The sequence below is a fragment of the Aquarana catesbeiana genome, linkage group LG11, assembly GCF_042186555.1.
Source record: "Aquarana catesbeiana isolate 2022-GZ linkage group LG11, ASM4218655v1, whole genome shotgun sequence".
Taxonomy (NCBI): Eukaryota; Metazoa; Chordata; class Amphibia; order Anura; family Ranidae; genus Aquarana; species Aquarana catesbeiana.
Genome location: NC_133334.1, coordinates 880591 through 900400, shown reverse-complemented (window position 1 = coordinate 900400; position 19810 = coordinate 880591). Strand labels below are relative to the sequence as shown.

The 19810-nt window shown below is 46.6% G+C and overlaps 1 protein-coding gene across 3 annotated transcripts in view; it reads left to right on the top strand.

The window, feature by feature from the left end:
- KCNC1 (potassium voltage-gated channel subfamily C member 1) overlaps positions 1–19810 on the top strand; it is a 259258-nt gene that overhangs the window by 159112 nt on the left and 80336 nt on the right. The window lies entirely within an intron of this gene.

The following is a 19810-nucleotide window of genomic DNA, read 5'->3' as shown; positions in this document are numbered from 1 at the left end:
ACCTGACTAGAATAAGGAAGTTCATAGCCGGTAGCCCTTGCGTCCTTTTTGTCCGTCGGACTAGCATACAGACAAATGGATTTTTCGATCGGACTCGAGTCCGTCGGAAAGATTTGAAACATGCTCTATTTCTAAAGTCCGACAGATTTTTCGACAGAAAAGATCCGATGAAGCCCACACACGAAAAGTCCGGTTGTGTGTACACGGCTATAGACTTCTTCTGGCATACAGGGCTGTAATACATAATATGCACCAGCATAAGTGCACTCTTTTTTTTTGGAAACTTACCTAGATGATGGGTCTTTACCCTAAACTTTGTTGAAGGTCTTGAGAGGCCGGCAAACAGCTCACTGTAGGCAGCAGGCAGAACAAACAGCTAAGAAAAGCAGAGATTTTAATAATTTGGTTTTACAGGATGGAGGAAAAACTGATTGGTTAATGATCCAAAAAAGGTACTGTGCACAGAAGACTGGCAGACTACCAGGAGCTCCAATACAGGCGACCAAATGGAAGCACAGCAGAGAGCCATACTGAATCTCCCGAGTTTAAATGGACAAAAGAGGAGATATTTTGCCAAAGGCAACTCCTGCCCTCCCTTAATTTTAAGGGAGGGCAAAGAATTCACTTCTTTCCCTTAACAAAGATGGCCACCTGCCCGCTCCGCCGAATGCGACAGATGCACGTGTGCGCAGTCAGGCAGAGAGACGCCAACAGTTTAGAAAGGTCGGCGCAAGGCCCCCACAGGCTAAAGCTAAGAGGAGGGGGTAAAGAAATAGCACTACCAGGCAAGGAAAAATTCATTCATATTTTTTTAAAGATGGAGAAGGAAGAGGAAGAGGAGAAGGAAGAGGAGAAGGAAGAGGAAGAGGAGAAGGAAGAGGAAGAGGAGAAGGAAGAGGAAGAGGAGAAGGAAGAGGAAAAGGATAAGGAAGAGGAAAAGGATAAGGAAGAGGAAGAGGAAAAAGAAGAGGAAGAGGAGAAGGAAGAGGAGAAGGAAGAGGGGAAACAGAAAAGAAGAGGAAATGGCCACAGGGAAAAAACTTTAAATCTTAAGGAAAAGGGGAATCCAAAAAAGAAGAAAACAAAATGTGCAACCCCGATCACTGACCATAAGCCATGACTACTGACCCTAAGCCCCCCGATCACTGACCCTAAGCCCCCCGATCACTGACCCTAAGCCCCCCGATCACTGACCCCAAGCTCTGATCCCTAAGCCCCCCGATCACTGACCATAAGCCGCGACTACTGACCCTAAGCCCCCCGATCACTGACCCTAAGCCCCCCAGATCACTGACCCTAAGCCGCGACTACTGACCCTAAGCCCCCAATCACTGACCCTAAGCCTGAGACAGAGAGACTGCTGCGGACACACACGGCTGCAGCATTCTCTCATGAGACCTTCACCCCCCTCCATCCTCCATTTACTGGACAGCACCTTCCCAGGAATATACAGGTCAAAAGATCTCCCCTCCACCCAGCCAGTGACAGGTCCACACCACCCCATAACCATTTCTCTACAAACTTAAAGGAGAACCCACACACCAGCTACTATCACATAGAACGCTTGAACGTGGACTGGTATGGAACACAGAAAATCGCATCTTCCATTTCAGGCCATTTTTTCCAACTAGCCATCATGTTGATGTACATATTTTGGCCTACTGGCATATAGAGACTGCACCCTGGTTCTCAATAGGCTCTGATGAAGAGGTTATCCTCGAAACGCGTTAGCCAACTCTGAATACCCGCCTTAACATGGGCTCATGATATATATTTTTAACCCATATTTTTAACCCATTTTTAATTTTTCATGTCTTTTACATTTTGTCATCTGTTTGCATGATACGTAGTATTGGTATTATTCAATTGCTTTTATTTGCTCTTTATTTCCTCTGAAATAAATTTTATATGTTTTGATGTAAGCTTGATAACGCGCCCTTCATCCATCACTCTTCATACTGACCCTAAGCCCCCAGATCACTGACCCTAAGCCCCCCGATCACTGACCCTAAGCTCCGATCACTGACCCTAAGCCCCCCGATCACTGACCCTAAGCCCCCCGATCACTGACCCTAAGCTCCGATCACTGACCCTAAGCCCCGATCACTGACCCTAAGCCCCGATCACTGACCCTAAGCCCCGATCACTGACCCTAAGCCCCGATCACTGACCCTAAGCCCCGATCACTGACCCTAAGCTCCGATCACTGACCCTAAGCTCCGATCACTGACCCTAAGCTCCGATCACTGACCCTAAGCCCCCCCGATCACTGACCCTAAGCCCCGATCACTGACCCTAAGCCCCGATCACTGACCCTAAGCCCCGATCACTGACCCTAAGCCCCGATCACTGACCCTAAGCCCCCTGATCACTGACCCTAAGCCCCGCCGATCACTGACCCTAAGCCCCGCCGATCACTGACCCTAAGCCCCCCGATCACTGACCCTAAGCCCCCCGATCACTGACCCTAAGCCCCCCGATCACTGACCCTAAGCCCCGATCACTGACCCTAAGCCCCGATCACTGACCCCAAGCCCCGATCACTGACCCCAAGCCCCCTGATCACTGACCCTAAGCCCCGATCACTGACCCTAAGCCCCGATCACTGACCCTAAGCCCCGATCACTGACCCTAAGCCCCGATCACTGACCCTAAGCCCCGATCACTGACCCTAAGCTCCGATCACTGACCCTAAGCTCCGATCACTGACCCTAAGCTCTGATCACTGACCCTAAGCTCCGATCACTGACCCTAAGCCCCCGATCACTGACCCTAAGCTCCGATCACTGACCCTAAGCCCCCCGATCACTGACCCTAAGCCCTGATCACTTGTTCCTACCCCTCATCATTACATCTACTACTACACCCACAATACTACTGCTTATGCTACTTTAACAATTACTTCCCCAACTGATAAACTCCCCACTACCCTTATCATCCCATCTACGACTGACCCGGCTGTTACCACTACTACATCTCTACCCCTACTACCCTTCATCATTCATTCTACTACCACACCAACTCTTATTGTTACCACAGTCTATACTGTTACTACCAGTCATCTTTCCTTCTACACCCATAATTAAAACCCCTATTACCCCACTACATCCCTGATTGATATACTCTACAGGGGCCGATCAGCATGTCCTGTGACGTCTCCCCATACACACATTATCTCCCATTAGGTACAGAAGATAATAAGAGATGGCGATGAATGATTGATGAGCTTTTTCTATGATCTTCGGGCTGCATTAGGTGCGATTATTTTACATGAATACACAGAGTCATCCATTAGATGGTTGAAGATTAGTGGTCGGAAATGTCTATTCACAAAACTGAAACTGATAGGATTTGTGTGACTCCATCAGATATACTGACAATAGAATCCATACTAAAGCGGATTACCCCAATACTTCTGTCTACACAGAACACATAAACCGCTGTAAGGACACCCAGGTCACAGGATTCCGGACCTCCACTTAGTGATCATATCCCCCTTATGTATAATACATGGAGATCATATCCCCCCTTATGTATTTATACATGGAGATCATATCCCCCCTTATGTATTTATACATGGAGATCATAATCCCCCCTTATGTATTTATACATGGTGATCATAATCCCCCCTTATGTATTTATACATGGTGATCATATCCCCCCTTATGTATTTATACATGGAGATCATATCCCCCCTTATGTATTTATACATGGAGATCATATCCCCCCTTATGTATTTATACATGGAGATCATATCCCCCCTTATGTATTTATACATGGAGATCATATCCCCCCCTTATATATTTATACATGGAGATCATATCCCCCCTTATGTATTTATACATGGAGATCATATCCCCCCCTTATGTATTTATACATGGAGATCTTATCCCCCCTTATGTATTTATACATGGAGATCATATCCCCCCTTATGTATTTATACATGGAGATCATATCCCCCCTTATGTATTTATACATGGAGATCATATCCCCCCTTATGTATTTATACATGGAGATCATATCCCCCCTTATGTATTTATACATGGTGATCATATCCCCTTTATGTATTTATACATAGAGATCATATCCCCCCTTATGTATTTATACATGGAGATCATATCCCCCTTATGTATTTATACATGGAGATCATATCCCCCCTTATGTATTTATACATGGAGATCATATCCCCCCTTATGTATTTATACATGGTGATCATATCCCCCTTATGTATTTATACATGGAGATCATATCCCCCCTTATGTATTTATACATGGAGATCATATCCCCCTTATGTATTTATACATGGAGATCATATCCCCCTTATGTATTTATACATGGTGATCATATCCCCCCCCCCCTTATGTATTTATACATGGAGATCATATCCCCCCTTATGTATTTATACATGGAGATCATATCCCCCCTTATGTATTTATACATGGTGATCATATCCCCCTTATGTATTTATACATGGAGATCATATCCCCCTTATGTATTTATACATGGTGATCATATCCCCCCCCCCTTATGTATTTATACATGGAGATTATATCCCCCTTATGTATTTATACATGGAGATCATATCCCCCCTTATGTATTTATACATGGAGATCATATCCCTCCTTATGTATTTATACATGGAGATCATATCCCCCCTTATGTATTTATACATGGTGATCATATCCCCCCCCCCTTATGTATTTATACATGGTGATCATATCCCCCCTTATGTATTTATACATGGTGATCATATCCCCCCCCCCTTATGTATTTATACATGGAGATCATATCCCCCCTTATGTATTTATACATGGAGATCATATCCCCCCTTATGTATTTATACATGGAGATCAGATCCCCCCTTATGTATTTATACATGGAGATCATATCCCCCCTTATATATTTATACATGGAGATCATATCCCCCCTTATGTATTATACATGGAGATCATATCCCCCTTATGTATTTATACATGGAGATCATATCCCCCTTATGTATTTATACATGGAGATCATATCCCCCTTATGTATTTATACATGGAGATCATATCCCCCTTATGTATTTATACATGGAGATCATATCCCCTCTTATGTATTTATACATGGAGATCATATCCCCCCTTATGTATTTATACATGGTGATCATATCCCCCTTATGTATTTATACATGGTGATCATATCCCCCCTTAATCTCCTCTTCTCAGTAGAGAATAAATTCAGTTCCTCTAATCTCTCCTCATAGCTGAGCTCCTCCATGCCTCTTATCAGTTTTGTTGCTCTTCTCTCTCCAGTTCCCCGATATCCTTTTTGAGAACTGGAGCCCAAAACTGAACTGCATATTCCAGATGAGGTCTTACTAATGATTTGTACAGATGAGGTCTCTCTGGAGAATTGCATGCCATAATTCAGCTTATGTTCTACCAGAACCCCCAGATCCTTCTCCACCATAAGCCAAAGCTTACTTTATAGCACCGGCTCCTGTTCCAGGTGAAGTGCATTTGGTATCACACTGCCTGGGACAGGAACCTTTCTAACAGCCAGCGATGCCGAAAGTAACTGAATGGTGAGTTTATTAAACATCACAGTTTTGCATTATATAAACACTTTTTTTAAAAAGGGGTTATTAGTCTGCTTGGTGGGTACGGTGCAGCTGTGGCCTTCCTGCAGGATTGCTACACTTAGCCATAGACTTTTATTATATCCTGCAGGTTGGCTGCACTTTGCCGTAGACATCTATGGCATCCTGTAGGTTTTGTGCACTTTTTGAAAGTGCACCATACTTGTAAGATATACTAGAAGTATATGGCAAAGCCAGATAGCCCGCAAAAAGGCCACAGGTGCTGGTAAACCACAGTGCATTGGTGTGAAAGCAGCCTTAGGCCCCTTTCACATGATTGGCTTGTAAATTGGAGACATCCTGTAAGGACGTTTTCCCACTGCATAGCTTGGTATCATCTGAAAACACTGAAATCCCAGACCACCCATCATTTATAAAGATATTAAAAAGTAACCTTGGGGTGCACCACTAAAAGCACTGGACCTTGGGGTATCCTACTAATGACATTGATCCTCAGGGTGCACCACTATAATAACATGGAACCGTGGGGTGCACCACTAAAAGCACTGGACCTTGGGGTATCCTACTAATGACATTGATCCTCAGGGTGCACCACTATAATAACATGGAACCGTGGGGTGCACCACTAAAAGCACTGGACCTTGGGGTATCCTACTAATGACATTGATCCTCAGGGTGCACCACTATAATAACATGGAACCGTGGGGTGCACCACTAAAAGCACTGGACCTTGGGGTATCCTACTAATGACATTGATCCTCAGGGTGCACCACTATAATAACATGGAACCGTGGGGTGCACCACTAAAAGCACTGGACCTTGGGGTATCCTACTAATGACATTGATCCTCAGGGTGCACCACTATAATAACATGGAACCGTGGGGTGCACCACTAAAAGCACTGGACCTTGGGGTATCCTACTAATGACATTGATCCTCAGGGTGCACCACTATAATAACATGGAACCGTGGGGTGCACCACTAAAAGCACTGGACCTTGGGGTACCCCACTGATAAGACCATTCAGAGTAAGCATCATTAACCACTATTCTCTGAATTCAGTTGAACATACCTTCAACCTTTGGAGATCTCACAATGTATGAAGATTCATCAATCATTCATAACCAACTCTCATTAGTGTCTATAATGGACAATAATGTATATTGGAGTGCTAGCCTCTGGAGAGCATTGAAGATATGGGTGTTGTGGTAGAACTCCATCCACTCCCAAATAAACAGCAGAAACGTCCATTAATGGCTTCATATTATGAGGAGGAGATCTGATCCATGCACTTGAATCTCTTATTTCTGAAATGTGTGTAGCGATACCCCCAAAGGAGTTGCTGATGGATGGGACCCCCAACTCCTGATGACAACACTTCTGGCAATGCTGTACCCTCTGACACACCAAGGTTAAAGAAATAGGTTTTCTTATGGGAAAACAAAGCAACTTGCAGAATTGCAATAGCAATAAGCTATGAGAGATTACAATACCACAAACAATGGAAGGATCCATTAAAATCTATTTTTGGAACATGTCACATGTTACTAAAGCAGAACCCCCCTCCCCCAAACCAGTGGTGTTGGTAGCAACTCAGGACTATGGGACGACAGTCTCTCACAGAGCCAGTGAGGCCCTTTTCTGCCATCTTGCTGTGCTCTCCATGCAGATTCCATAACAGTCTGCCCTCCAACCCTACAACTCCAGTCACCTTTCACATCCCACGTGGGACCCCCCAATCCTAGGCTTCCCTTTTTTTTCTTCCTGCACTTTCTGTCCTCCTGGGACTTGTAGTCCCATTTAGTCCTTGGCTTGATAAAGAACTGTCTCCTGTGGAATATATCCCCCATATTTCCAGGCAGCCAATCACAGTGTCCTTTGCTGTACCAAGAGGTGGGCGTGCTCTCAGCAGCTGTGGATCAATAAGTATTCCTATCAAAGTGTCCGGTGTTCTCTTTCTCCTCCCCCAACCACACAGCTGCTCCTCCAATCACAGGCAGCCAGGGAGAGGAAGAGAACTATGTGGGAGGCAGCAGAAGTGACAGTTCAGTCCATGTGGCAGGAGCACCACAGACCTGGTGCCACACGTGAATATAATGTATATGCTTTTCCTACAAACTGACATTGGAGGACGGTGAAATGATCAACAAAGGATTTATTTTTTCCATTAGTGTGAACTTTTATGTCCATGCAGACCCTCGAAGAATCCTTTTTATTCAAAGGAAACTGAATCTTTTATACATTGATTTAGGGTTAGGGTTTCCAATAGGAAATTCTCCTCTAGCATCTCACACACACATTACGCTAATATATTCTGTTCACATTCTATCATAGCTACGTTCCACAGCCACCAGTACATTCCATATCGCATCTACCTTCCACAGCCACCAGTACATTCCATATCACATCTACATTCCACAGCCACCAGTACATTCCATATCCCATCTACATTCCACAGCCACCAGTACATTCCATATCGCATCTACCTTCCACAGCCACCAGTACAATCCATATCGCATCTACCTTCCACAGCCACCAGTACATTCCATATCGCATCTACCTTCCACAGCCACCAGTACATTCCATATCGCATCTACATTCCACAGCCACCAGTACATTCCATATCGCATCTACCTTCCACAGCCACCAGTACATTCCATATCCCATCTACATTCCACAGCCACCAGTACATTCCATATCGCATCTACATTCCACAGCCACCAGTACATTCCATATCGCATCTACCTTCCACAGCCACCAGTACATTCCATATCCCATCTACATTCCACAGCCACCAGTACATTCCATATCGCATCTACATTCCACAGCCACCAGTACATTCCATATCACATCTACCTTCCACAGCCACCAGTACATTCCATATCACATCTACATTCCACAGCCACCAGTACATTCCATATCCCATCTACATTCCACAGCCACCAGTACATTCCATATCGCATCTACATTCCACAGCCACCAGTACATTCCATATCGCATCTACCTTCCACAGCCACCAGTACATTCCATATCGCATCTACCTTCCACAGCCACCAGTACAATCCATATCGCATCTACCTTCCACAGCCACCAGTACAATCCATATCGCATCTACCTTCCACAGCCACCAGTACAATCCATATCGCATCTACCTTCCACAGCCACCAGTACAATCCATATCCCATCTACCTTCCACAGCCACCAGTACAATCCATATCCCATCTACCTTCCACAGCCACCAGTACAATCCATATCCCATCTACCTTCCACAGCCACCAGTACAATCCATATCGCATCTACCTTCCACAGCCACCAGTACAATCCATATCCCATCTACCTTCCACAGCCACCAGTACATTCCATATCCCATCTACCTTCCACAGCCACCAGTACAATCCATATCGCATCTACCTTCCACAGCCACCAGTACAATCCATATCGCATCTACCTTCCACAGCCACCAGTACAATCCATATCCCATCTACCTTCCACAGCCACCAGTACAATCCATATCCCATCTACCTTCCACAGCCACCAGTACATTCCATATCACATCTACATTCCACATCACATCTACCTTCCACAGCCACCAGTACATTCCATATCCCATCTACCTTCCACAGCCACCAGTACATTCCATATCGCATCTACCTTCCACAGCCACCAGTACAATCCATATCGCATCTACCTTCCACAGCCACCAGTACAATCCATATCGCATCTACCTTCCACAGCCACCAGTACATTCCATATCGCATCTACCTTCCACAGCCACCAGTACAATCCATATCGCATCTACCTTCCACAGCCACCAGTACATTCCATATCGCATCTACCTTCCACAGCCACCAGTACAATCCATATCGCATCTACCTTCCACAGCCACCAGTACATTCCATATCGCATCTACCTTCCACAGCCACCAGTACAATCCATATCGCATCTACCTTCCACAGCCACCAGTACATTCCATATCGCATCTACCTTCCATAGCCACCAGTACAATCCATATCGCATCTACCTTCCACAGCCACCAGTACAATCCATATCCCATCTACCTTCCACAGCCACCAGTACAATCCATATCCCATCTACCTTCCACAGCCACCAGTACAATCCATATCCCATCTACCTTCCACAGCCACCAGTACATTCCATATCACATCTACCTTCCACAGCCACCAGTACATTCCATATCACATCTACCTTCCACAGCCACCAGTACATTCCATATCCCATCTACCTTCCACAGCCACCAGTACAATCCATATCGCATCTACCTTCCACAGCCACCAGTACATTCCATATCACATCTACATTCCACAGCCACCAGTACATTCCATATCGCATCTACCTTCCACAGCCACCAGTACAATCCATATCGCATCTACCTTCCACAGCCACCAGTACAATCCATATCCCATCTACCTTCCACAGCCACCCGTACAATCCATATCGCATCTACCTTCCACAGCCACCAGTACATTCCATATCACATCTACCTTCCACAGCCACCAGTACAATCCATATCCTATCTACCTTCCACAGCCACCAGTACAATCCATATCGCATCTACCTTCCACAGCCACCAGTACATTCCATATCACATCTACATTCCACAGCCACCAGTACATTCCATATCACATCTACCTTCCACAGCCACCAGTACATTCCATATCGCATCTACCTTCCACAGCCACCCGTACAATCCATATCGCATCTACCTTCCACAGCCACCAGTACAATCCATATCCCATCTACCTTCCACAGCCACCAGTACATTCCATATCCCATCTACCTTCCACAGCCACCAGTACATTCCATATCACATCTACATTCCACAGCCACCAGTACAATCCATATCCTATCTACCTTCCACAGCCACCAGTACAATCCATATCGCATCTACCTTCCACAGCCACCAGTACATTCCATATCACATCTACCTTCCACAGCCACCAGTACAATCCATATCGCATCTACATTCCACAGCCACCAGTACATTCCATATCACATCTACATTCCACAGCCACCAGTACATTCCATATCACATCTACCTTCCACAGCCACCAGTACATTCCATATCGCATCTACCTTCCACAGCCACCCGTACAATCCATATCACATCTACCTTCCACAGCCACCAGTACATTCCATATCCCATCTACCTTCCACAGCCACCAGTACATTCCATATCACATCTACCTTCCACAGCCACCAGTACATTCCATATCACATCTACCTTCCATAATCACAGCTACATTGAGAAGACCTGCACTGCATGGACACTCCCTCCTTTTATATTGTCCAGCCATTGAAAAATATTTGTGACTGTCGTCTCTCAGATAATACATTCTAATTTTATTTATTTCAATATACAACCTGCCTTATCACTTTCTGTTTGCTGCCCCTCCTACTGCATACTGTCCTGACGCTAATCAATTTCCACCAAGTACATACCTCGAGTCTATATTTTGAATATTTTGTGAAAAATGGAGTATACAGGGCTGTGAAATGGCTGCACTCTGTTTTGATATTTTTACAAACTTTTTAGATAATACCACAAAAAAAAGCTCACAAACTATTACCATTTAACTGGTTTGTTAGAATTTGTATGATGTTGAGGGCTTTAGCTTTATTTTTTAAGTGTAAACGTTCCTAATAAATCGTATTTCTGTTGTAGCTCTTATCCTACTACCACCATTCAGTTCCAGTCTATTACTGCTGGATAAAAACAATTAGGTGCCTCAGCAAAAATGACCTAAGAATATTTTTTATTAAGTTGAAATAAATAGGATTATGGTGCTGCAGTTGGTGCTGTGCTTGGCTTCCAATATATGTTTCCTTATGGCAGTACCCAGATCCCCATAAATGCCCCCCTTGTCGGTGCCCAGCTCCCTATAAATGTCCCCCTTGTCGCTGCCCAGCTCCCCATAATTGTCCCCCCCCCCCCCGTGGTAGTGCCCGTCTCCCCATAATTCCCCCCCCCCCGTGGTAGTGCCCGTCTCCCCATAATTGTCCCCCATGGCCAGAGTCTGTCTCCCCATAAATGTCCCTGATGGCAGTGCCTGTATCCCCATAAATGTCCACCATGGCAGTGCCCAGCTCCCCATAAATGTCCCCTATGGCAGTGCCTGTATCCCCATAATTGTCCCCCATGGCATTGCCCATCTCCCCATAAATGTCTTCCATGGCAGAGTCTGTCTCCCCATAAATGTCCCTGATGGCAGTGCCCGTCTCCCCATAAATGTCTTCCATGGCAGAGTCTGTCTCCCCATAAATGTCCTCTATGGCAGTGCCTAGCTCCCCATAAATCAGTTATCAGTGCCATGTATGGAGTGGATGTGACAGTGACATTAGTGTCAGTTATCAGTAGAGTTCGAGCTGAGCAAACGTTCGACCCGAACATCGCCTGTTTGCCCGTTTGGCAACCCTCTGAATTTGCGGGGTGCTCGGCAGGATGTTCACCCGCCAAGCGCCCCACAATGCACTGCATCATGCATAGCTGGTTGTTAAGCCGCGGCGTCCTTAACAATGGATAAATCATCAGCGGTCAACGGCTGACAGCTGAATGAGGAAAAAAAAAAAACATTGCCGGCAATAGGAAAAAAAAAAAGAAAAAAAAATCCTCTCCAAAATCCATACCAGACCCTTATCCGAGCATGCAGCCTCACAGGTCAAGAAAAGGGAGGGAGATGAGTGATCACCCCCTCCTTCTGAACCATGCCAGGCCACATGCCCTCAACATGGGGGGCGCTTTGGGGCAGGGGGGCTTGCATCCAGTATGCACCGGTCTGTGATGTCATAAGGGGCTGGTGGCTCTGCCCCTTACCAATTTAAGAATTGTCAAATGGCGGAGCATGACGGTGACATCGTTGTCAGTTATCAGTGCCGTGTACGGGGAGGATGTGATGGTGACATCGGTGTCAGTTATCAGTGCCGTGTATGGGGAGGACATGATGGTGACATCGGTGTCAGTTATCAGTGCCGTGTACGGGGAGGATGTGATGGTGACATCGGTGTCAGTTATTAGTGCCGTGTACGGGGGGGATGTGACATCGGTGTCAGTTATCAGTGCCGTGTACGGGGGGATGTGACATCGGTGTCAGTTATCAGTGTCGTGTACGGGGGGGATGTGACGGTGACATTGGTGTCAGTTATCAGTGCCGTGTACGGGGGGATGTGACATCGGTGTCAGTTATCAGTGTCGTGTACGGGGGGGATGTGACGGTGACATCGGTGTCAGTTATCAGTGCCGTGTACGGGGGGATGTGACATCGGTGTCAGTTATCAGTGTCGTGTACGGGGGGGATGTGACGGTGACATTGGTGTCAGTTATCAGTGCCGTGTACGGGGGGGATGTGACGGTGACGTCGGTGTCAGTTATCAGTGCCGTGTACGGGGGGATTTGACGTCGGTGTCAGTTATCAGTGCCGTGTACGGGGGGATTTGACGTCGGTGTCAGTTATCAGTGCCGTGTACGGGGGGATGTGACGGTGACGTCGGTGTCAGTTATCAGTGCCGTGTACGGGGGGATGTGACGGTGACGTCGGTGTCAGTTATCAGTGCCGTGTACGGGGAGGACATGATGGTGACATCGGTGTCAGTTATCAGTGCCGTGTACGGGGGGGGATGTGACGGTGACATCGGTGTCAGTTATCAGTGCCGTGTACGGGGGGATTTGACATCGGTGTCAGTTATCAGTGCCGTGTACGGGGGGATTTGACGTCGGTGTCAGTTATCAGTGCCGTGTACGGGGAGGACATGATGGTGACGTCGGTGTCAGTTATCAGTGCCGTGTACGGGGGGATGTGACGGTGACGTCGGTGTCAGTTATCAGTGCCGTGTACGGGGAGGACATGATGGTGACATCGGTGTCAGTTATCAGTGCCGTGTACGGGGGGGGATGTGACGGTGACATCGGTGTCAGTTATCAGTGCCGTGTACGGGGGGATTTGACATCGGTGTCAGTTATCAGTGCCGTGTACGGGGGGATTTGACATCGGTGTCAGTTATCAGTGCCGTGTACGGGGGGATTTGACATCGGTGTCAGTTATCAGTGCCGTGTACGGGGGGATTTGACGTCGGTGTCAGTTATCAGTGCCGTGTACGGGGAGGACATGATGGTGACGTCGGTGTCAGTTATCAGTGCCGTGTACGGGGGGATGTGACGGTGACGTCGGTGTCAGTTATCAGTGCCGTGTACGGGGGGATTTGACATCGGTGTCAGTTATCAGTGCCGTGTACGGGGGGGGGGATGTGACGGTGACATTGGTGTCAGTTATCAGTGCCGTGTACGGGGGGATTTGACATCGGTGTCAGTTATCAGTGCCGTGTACGGGGGGATTTGACGTCGGTGTCAGTTATCAGTGCCGTGTACGGGGAGGACATGATGGTGACGTCGGTGTCAGTTATCAGTGCCGTGTACGGGGGGATGTGACGGTGACGTTGGTGTCAGTTATCAGTGCCGTGTACGGGGGGATTTGACATCGGTGTCAGTTATCAGTGCCGTGTACGGGGGGGGGGGGATGTGACGGTGACATTGGTGTCAGTTATCAGTGCCGTGTACGGGGGGATTTGACATCGGTGTCAGTTATCAGTGCCGTGTACGGGGGGGGGGGGGATGTGACGGTGACATTGGTGTCAGTTATCAGTGCCGTGTACGGGGGGATTTGACGTCGGTGTCAGTTATCAGTGCCGTGTACGGGGGGATTTGACGTCGGTGTCAGTTATCAGTGCCGTGTACGGGGGGATTTGACGTCGGTGTCAGTTATCAGTGCCGTGTACGGGGGGATTTGACGTCGGTGTCAGTTATCAGTGCCGTGTACGGGGGGATTTGATGTCGGTGTCAGTTATCAGTGCCGTGTACGGGGGGATGTGACGGTGACATTGGTGTCAGTTATCAGTGCCGTGTACGGGGGGATTTGACATCGGTGTCAGTTATCAGTGCCGTGTACGGGGGGATTTGACATCGGTGTCAGTTATCAGTGCCGTGTACGGGGGGGGATGTGACGGTGACATTGGTGTCAGTTATCAGTGCCGTGTACGGGGGGATTTGACATCGGTGTCAGTTATCAGTGCCGTGTACGGGGGGGGGGGATGTGACGGTGACATTGGTGTCAGTTATCAGTGCCGTGTACGGGGGGATTTGACGTCGGTGTCAGTTATCAGTGCCGTGTACGGGGGGATTTGACGTCGGTGTCAGTTATCAGTGCCGTGTACGGGGGGATTTGATGTCGGTGTCAGTTATCAGTGCCGTGTACAGGGGGATTTGACATCGGTGTCAGTTATCAGTGCCGTGTACGGGAAGGATGTGACGGTGACGGCTTTCCATTATGATGAATAGCGATTTCATTTCTGCTGTCTCTTCACTTCATTTTGCTAATCGCTCCATTGTGTTGGGTGATTCATTTTTTATTTAGTGGAAATTAATTACTATCCAATTATCTGGAGCGGTCCTTGGACGAGGGATCTCAGTGCTGCAATGAAGGACAGAATGACAGATGGGAGATGAATGCTGGAGGTCTGTCAGTGACGATTATTCAGATGTCGGTTCAAATCCCAACCACGGCACAAGCCGCATAGAGTTTGCCTGTTCTCCCTGCGCCTGGGGGGCTGATTGTCTCCAGTATGTGAGTGAGAGACCTTAGATTGTAAGCTCCTGGGACGGGGACTGATGTAAATGTACAATATATAGATAAAGCACTGTGTGTACTGTATACAGTCATTGCTATAAATATATCTACATACTGTATGTAATGGATCCCTGTCACACTCGAGTGCTTCTCTCAGTACACTGCTTCCTCCAATCTGGATCCTCGGGTATCAGATATTACAGCCGATATATTGGAAGAACCCGGCAAGACTAGCTTAGTTACAAACTGAACATGGAACTGTTTATGTGAACACAGGTACATAGAGATACACTCGGGACGAGCCCCCTCCTTTGCATAATAAAACAGGGTGGGGAAGACTTGACCTCCACCAATAGCATGACAGGTGGATTCAAACTTCTCATCAGTAGACTGTCTTTGGGAGGGGCTGCTGGAGAAACCCCCCCTCCCCCTCCTCTCTCACAGCTAATCCACAGGGACCTATGCCCTGTACATACCGGCGGACTTTTCGGCATCAAAGGTCCGACGGTCTTTCTGACGGACTTTCTAAGGAACTTTCTAACTAACGGACTTGCCTACACACGATCACACCAAAGTCCGACAGATTCATACGTGATGACGTAGGACCGGACTAAAATAAGGAAGTTTTTAGCCAGTAGCCAATAGCTGCCCTAGCGTCGGTTTTCATCCATCGGACTAACATACAGACGAGCGGATATTTCGACCGGACTCGAGTCCGTCGGACAAATTTGAAACATGTTCCAAATCTAAAGTCCGTCAGATTTTCGACAGAAAAGGTCCGCTGCAGGTCCAATGAAGCCCACACACGGTCGTATTGTCTGACGGATTCTGTGTGTACAGGGCATTATACATCCCATAATAGGTTTCTCCAAAAGCAGACAGACACAATAGAATACAGCCACACCCCCAAAACAGGGCACACCATAGTATGGGACAATATATAAAGTTTGGGGGATTGTAGCTCCACAGGACCGAGTGCAAAACCACTAAACTTTAAACAAAAAGCCTTTTATTTTCAGCAAGCAAATCAAAAATAAGGCTTCCAGCAGCACACAAGCAAAAATACAAAATGATGTCCGCTTACCTTCAGCACAAAGTAAAAGTAAAAAGGCACATACAGTTTGTGGATGGGTCTTCACCTCAAGGATTTAACAGTCCTTGTTAAATCTTTTAGCAACCTCCAGCAGACTCACAACTCTCCAAGACTCACTCTCTCACCCAAATATCACTTCAGAGCCTCCGAAATTCCGGGTCCCAAATATCTCTCTATTAACACAGAGAGGACTGCGAGTCAGTCCTCTCCTGATTAAAGGGGATGATAAGGGACTATATACAAGATTTTAGTAATAAGAACGGTATCATTAGCAGTAATCAGCATGGATTCATGAAGAATCGTTCTTGCCAAACCAATCTATTAACCTTCTATGAGGAGGTGAGTTGCCATCTAGATAAAGGAAGGCCCGTAGACGTGGTGTATCTGGAATTTACAAAAGCATTTGACACAGTTCCCCATAAACGTTTACTGTACAAAATAAGGTCCGTTGGCATGGACCATAGGGTGAGTACATGGATTGAAAACTGTCTACAAGGGCGAGTTCAGAGGGTGGTGATAAATGGGGAGTACTCAGAATGGTCGGGGGTGGGTAGTGGGGTGCCCCAGGGTTCTGTGCTGGGACCAATCCTATTTAATTTGTTCATAAACTATCTGGAGGATGGGATAAACAGTTCAATCTCTGTATTTGCAGACGATACTAAGCTAAGCAGGGCAATAACTTCTCCGCAGGATGTGGAAATCTTGCAAAAAGACCTGAACAAATTAATGGGGGAGGGGCAACTACATGGCAAATGAGGTTCAATGTAGAAAAATGTAAAATAATGCATTTGGGTGGCAAAAATATGATTGCAATCTATAGACTGGGGGGAGAACCTCTGGGGGGATCTAGGATGGAAAAGGACCTGGGGGTCCTAGTGGATGATAGGCTCAGCAATGACATGCAATGCCAAGCTGCTGCTAACAAAGCAAACAGAATATTGGCATTAAAAAGGGGATCAACTCCAGAGATAAAACGATAATTCTCCCGCTCTACAAGACTCTGGTCCGGCCGCACCTGGAGTATGCTGTCCAGTTCTGGGCACCAGTCCTCAGGAAGGATGTACTGGAAATGGAGCGAGTACAAAGAAGGGCAACAAAGCTAATAAAGGGTCTGGAGGATCTTAGTTATGGGGAAAGGTTGTGAGCTCTGAACTTATTCTCTCTGGAGAAGAGACGCTTGAGAGGGGATATGATTTCAATATATAAATACTGTACTGGTGACCCCACAATATACAAATACCGGACTGGTGACCCCACAATATATAAATACCGGACTGGTGACCCCACAATATATAAATACCGGACTGGTGACCCCACAATAGGGAGAAAACTTTTTCGCAGAAGAGAGTTTAATAAGACTCGTGGCCACTCATTACAATTAGAAGAAAAGAGGTTTAACCTTAAACTACGTAGAGGGTTCTTTACTGTAAGAGCGGCAAGGATGTGGAATTCCCTTCCACAGGCGGTGGTCTCAGCGGGGAGCATTGATAGCTTCAAGAAACTATTAGATAATCACCTGAATGACCGCAATATACAGGGATATACAATGTAATACTGACACATAATCACACACATAGGTTGGACTTGATGGACTTGTGTCTTTTTTCAACCTCACCTACTATGTAACTATGTAACTATGTAAAGCTATTCCCAGGAATTCCTCACCCATCCTGGGTGACCCACTGAATACGACTACACTTCCCTTAAAGGGACCATAACCCAAATATCGGTGATATATAGTACCCATCCAGGACCCAACCTTGGCGTCCTGTACATATCCCCCCTCCCCCCGCCTCAACGCGGAGGTGTTGGAGGCACCATTCAACACCATACAATGGACCCGGGAGAGGGCATCGGCATTCTGATGTTGTATCCTGGGTCTGTGCTCTACCCTGAAATTAAACTTCTGGAGAAAAAGGAACCACCTTGTCACCCTGGCATTGGTGTGCTTGTTTTGTCTCATCCAGGTCAATGGGGCATGGTCTGACACCAGGCAAAACCTCCTACCTAGGAGAAAATATCGTAGGGAGTCCAGAGCCCACTTGATGGCAAGACACTCCCTCTCTACCACAGCGTAGTTTTTCCCCGCTGTGGTCAGCTTCCTACTTAGAAAAACTAATGGGTGCTCTTCCCCATTGACCTTTTGAGACAATACTGCTCCTAAGCCCTCACTTGAGGCATCTGTCTACACCATAAACTCTTTCTCAAAATCAGGAGCCAAAAGCACCGGATGCTGGCACAATGCCACCTTAAGCTTCTGAAAGGCTTCTCCAGCATTCGTATTCCATTTGATCATTACTGAGTCAATGGTGCAGCGATGGTGGCAAAGTTGGGGACGAACCTTCGATAAAAAACAACTATGCGCAGAAATGCTCTGACCTGCTTTTTGGTTAGTGGATGGGGCCAGTTCTGTATGGCTTCTACCTTATTCAACTGAGGTTTCACTAGCCCCCTACCCACAATGTACCCTAGGTATTTAGCCTCCTCCATCCCAACCACACATTTCTCAGGATTAATTGTGAACCCTGCTTTCCTCAGAGAGTCTATGACTGCCTGAACCTGGGGAAGATGGGACTCCCAATCAGTGCTAAAAATTACAATATCATCCAGGTAGACAGATGTGTATTGTTGATGGGGGCGTAACGTTTTGTCCATTGACCTTTGGAACGTGGCAGGGGCAGAGTGTAAGCCAAATGGCATCCTCCTTTACTGGAAGTGGTCTTCGGGAGTGGAAAAAGCAGTTTTCTCTCTGGCTTCTTTGGTGAGGGGAATCTGCCAGTACCCTTTTGTGAGGTCCAACGTGGTGATGTATTGGGCGGGACCCAACCTTTCAATTATATTAGAAATGATAGAAGGGTTTGGCGCTGTTCCTATTTAGTTTCCTACCTCCATATAGGTTACTAGATTAAAATAAATTCTTAGGTGCACCGTGCATATATCAAATATTAAATACAAATTAACAATATGAATTCCCAAGTATACCGTGCATGTGTCAATTAAATATTCTGTTGCAATATTGTGCAATCATAGGTGATACATAGACATAACTTAAATGCTTACATAGTAATATTGCTAGGGAGGGAAGAAAGGGGGGGGGAGGAAAGGGGGGGGGGGAAAGGGAGAAGGGAGTGAGATAGGGAGGTGGGGAGGGGTGTAGGAAATCTGTTCCTAAGGAAAATTACAATAACAAAATAAAGTGCAAATGTGCTGGTGCAATCCAAAAGGCAATAGTGACAAGATAAAAGTGCAAACGTGCTTCAAAATTCTTTAGTAAGTCTCTTGTGTCATATTCTTGTGCTGTGGTGATAATCCTTCACTTATAATATCTCTTTGCTCTAAAAGTGCAGCCACTCACCAGATCACTTCACCCCTGCGGGGGTAGTAGGCAGTTACAGTTTTATCGCCACTGTACAGCGATCGCTGGCGGGCTCAGGATCGTGGTATATCATATATAAAAAGAGAGGGAGTGCCCATAGCGTAAAATTGCTTTAAAAAAGTTTTATT